Source organism: Haematobia irritans, chromosome 2 (genome assembly GCF_050003625.1).
Source record: "Haematobia irritans isolate KBUSLIRL chromosome 2, ASM5000362v1, whole genome shotgun sequence".
In the NCBI taxonomy this organism is placed as follows: Eukaryota; Metazoa; Arthropoda; class Insecta; order Diptera; family Muscidae; genus Haematobia; species Haematobia irritans.
In genome coordinates, this window is record NC_134398.1 from 101,154,669 (window position 1) to 101,158,010 (window position 3,342).

A 3,342-nucleotide genomic window follows, 5' to 3' on the forward strand; every position below is an offset into this window, starting at 1 on the left:
ATGCTTAGTTAAATAACTAAACCTTCTTTATTATTTTGTTTATTCTGATTTTTAGTCAATTGAGTTAAAAATAGTAATCGACTATTCTAATGTTATTTTTGGGTTCGGAAGTGGTGCCAAATTGGCGGAAAGCGATGAATGTAATATGAACTTGTCATAGGACGGACCATTTCAACAATTCAAAAAATTTTTATAATTTTTTTATGATTTTTAATGCATTCTAAGGCTTGTCTGAAACGTTTGCTCTCGAATATTTTCAAAAATGATCAAGTTTTCTAGAACGAACTTAGCATTTTTGCGGCTACATTTGAATGATTTGTAGTATTTTATTAATTCTTACTCTTTTTTTTAACTAATTGAAAAAAAGAATTCAAATTAGCCATTAAAATATAAACAAAAAGGAATTAAAAAACCTTCCTTTGTAGTTGAAATAATTAACTTCTTTGTGAGGACATTTTTATAATAAAGCAACTTTTAGTTGCTTTATTATAAGTTGCTTTATTATAGTTATTTTGATGTCTGATTTTTTATTCATTTTTATAAAATAAAACATTAATTGAACCTATAAGTACAGTCTATAATTTTTTGCCAAGGGGGCTATGGGCTATAGCCCCCTAGGAAAATTGTCTAGCTACGCTAATGATTAGGAGTAATGAAAATTAATAAATAAACTTCTAAAATATGATAATTAAATATTTTTTAGATTTTTTTTCTTTTTTTTATAACACCACAAAAATTTGATCAACGACTGCAAAATAATACCTTTTACTTGGTAGTTTTTTGGTTAATTTACTTTGGCTCGAGTGGAAACCCTACCCAGCAGAAAATATTGCATCCCCGGATGCTATAGTGTAATTTAACATGGGCTTGTCATAGGACGGAAACGTTTGACCTCAAATATTTTCAAAAATTCACAATTTTTTCAGATTGGATTTAGCATTTTTTTCGACAAAAGTTAAATGATTTGTACCATTTTATGAATTCTTACTCTGTTTTTAACCTATTTGAAACAAAAAAATAAATAAAATTACCCATTAAAAGTATAAAAAACTATGTTATAAAAAATTTAATTAACAGAACTTCCTGGGTAGTTAAAATAAAGAACATCATTGGAAGTACATCTTCTGGAAGTGCTTTTAAAGATGTGGCTTTGGAAGAACTTCAAAATTTTTTTGCTGGGCAGTTGCATACATCATTCATGATTAGTGTGGGCGATGTCCCACTAATACACAACTGCCAATCGGAAGCAATATGAATGCAAAACAAATATTTCTTTGCGTTACCTTAAAACTATAATTCATGCATGCCGTATGCAATAAATTATTGCACAAAAGTAAGTTAAAATCATATTTTGTCGTAAAATTTTATAAAGAAAATTGCTTTCCAATTTAAGAGATTTCCATGCATACTTTGTGAGCATTATAAATTCGCTTGGGAAATTTTCTGCTTGGTAGTCGATATGAATGAATGGACAGTGGTGCGTATTAGCTACGTTTGCGTGCTATAATAGTTTCAACACGTATACGCAATATGATGCTTAAGTTAATATATAGACCCAATGTGATGTGCGAATCACATAAAATCTCTTTACAGAAAGGGACAATATAAAAGAGTTTGGCGATCTTTGTTTGTAATTATCCATTTTCCTAAAATATAAAATCTGGTAATCTTTGGAATTATGTATATTAAAGGGTGATACCGTCAAAATTTGGTCAATATAAACATGACGTATTTCTTTCAATTTTGCATTTAAAAAACCTGAACACCCCTCATTTTGAAGGTGAGTGTGTGTAGAATGTTGCTCCTATTTTGATTTTGGAATTCACTCTTCAGTTGTAAAAATGCCGTCCAAGCAAGAAGAGCAGCGTATCAAAATTTTGCTCGCGCATCGCGAAAATCCGAGCTACTCGCACGCAAAGCTGGCAAAATCGCTAAAAGTTGCCAAATCAACCGTTACAAATGTAATTAAAGTGTTTGGGGAACGTTTGTCGATAGTCAGGAAGTCTGGATCGGGGGGAAATCGAAAACCGGAAGCCGCTGAGACGACAAAGAGAGTTGCCGGTAGTTTCAAGCGAATCCCTAACCTCTCTCTCCGAGATGCCGCAAATAAGCTGGGTCTCTACAACCGTGCATCGAGCCAAACAACGAGCCGGACTATCGACTTACAAGAAGGTAGGGAGCCACCGTGGTGCAATGGTTAGCATGCCCGCCTTGCATACACAAGGTCGTGGGTTCGATTCCTGCTACGACCGAACACCAAAAAGTTTTTCAGCGGTGGATTATCCCACCTCAGTAATGCTGGTGACATTTCTGAGGGTTTCAAAGCTTCTCTAAGTGGTTTCACTGCAATGTGGAACGCCGTTCGGACTCGGCTATAAAAAGGAGGTCCCTTGTCATTGAGCTTAACATGGAATCGGGCAGCACTCAGTGATAAGAGAGAAGTTCACCACTGTGGTATCACAATGGACTGAATAGTCTAAGTGAGCCTGATACATCGGGCTGCCACATAACCTAACCTAACCTAACCTACAAGAAGGTAGTGACTCCAAATCGCGATGATAAACAAAACACGACGGCCAAAGCGCGATCCCGGAGGGTGTACACGACGATGCTGACGAAGTTTGACTGCGTGGTAATGGACGACGAAACCTACGTCAAAGCCGGCTAAAAGCAGCTTCCGGGACAGGAGTTTTATACGGCAAAAGGAAGGGGAAAGGTAGCAAATATTTTCAAGCACATAAAACTGTCAAAGTTCGCAAAGAAATATCTGGTTTGGCAAGCCATCTGTACCTGTGGCTTGAAAAGCAGCATTTTCATAGCTTCCGGGACTGTCAACCAAGAAATTTACGTGAAAGAGTGTTTGAATAAACGTCTGCTGCCTTTCCTCAAGAAACACGGTTGTTCCGTACTGTTTTGGCCGGATTTGGCATCTTGCCATTACGGTAAAAAGGCCATGGAGTGGTACGCTACCAACAACGTGCAGTTGGTTCCCAAGGACAAGAACCCTCCCAACACGCCAGAGCTCCACCCAATTGAGAAATACTGGGCTATTGTCAAGAGGAACCTAAAGAAGACCAAAAAAACTGCTAAGGACGAGCAGCAGTTCAAAGCTTTCTGCGGCGAAGAAGGTGGACAAGGTGGCTGTACAAAATCTGATGGCAGGTGTCAAGCGTGAGGCCCGGCAATTCGGATTTGGAAAAGCGAAAGCCTAACTGAATATTTTTCCTGAATTTTATACTAATTGAACTTGAAAAAGAAATTTAATTTGATTTTTTAAATAAACGATTTCACCGATTTACACGCATTTTCCCTTGACCAAATTTTGACCGTATCACCCTTTAA